Source organism: Elephantulus edwardii, unplaced genomic scaffold (genome assembly GCF_000299155.1).
Source record: "Elephantulus edwardii isolate Elephantulus edwardi_28Jun2011 unplaced genomic scaffold, EleEdw1.0 scaffold00342, whole genome shotgun sequence".
In the NCBI taxonomy this organism is placed as follows: domain Eukaryota; kingdom Metazoa; phylum Chordata; class Mammalia; order Macroscelidea; family Macroscelididae; genus Elephantulus; species Elephantulus edwardii.
The window spans coordinates 1,575,191-1,575,744 of record NW_006400092.1 but is presented as its reverse complement, the minus strand read 5'-3'; positions in this window follow the sequence as shown (position 1 = coordinate 1,575,744).

Here is a 554-nt window from a genome sequence, read left to right as displayed (position 1 = left end):
ACCAACTTGACTTCATAGATATTTATAGGCTAATGCACCCAAAAAAGCACAGTATAGTTTCTTCTCCAACGTGCATGGAACGTTCTCCAGAATAGATCACATTCTAGGTCGCAAGACAAACATCAGCAAATTAAAAAACATAGAAATAATACAAAGCATCTTTTCAGACCATAATGCTACAAAATTAGAAATTAATAATAAGAAGAAAAAGGAGAAAACCCCCCACACATTTGGAAGTTAAACAACACCTTGTTTGAACATGACTGGGTATTAGAAGAAATAAAAAACGAAACTAAAAAGTTTCTTGAAACAAATGACAAAGAAAACACCACTTAACAAAACCTCTGGGAAACAGCTAAAGCAGTAATCAGAGTTCAATTTATAGCAATAAGCAAACACATCAAAAGGCAGGGAAAACTGGCCATTGACGCTCTAACCCAGTATCTCCAGAAAATTGAAAAAGAACAGCAAGAAAACCCAACACCTTCTAAAAAACCTGGAATTACAAAAATTAGAGCAAGTTCAAGCTGAAAAAGAGGAAAATGAAACCAGAT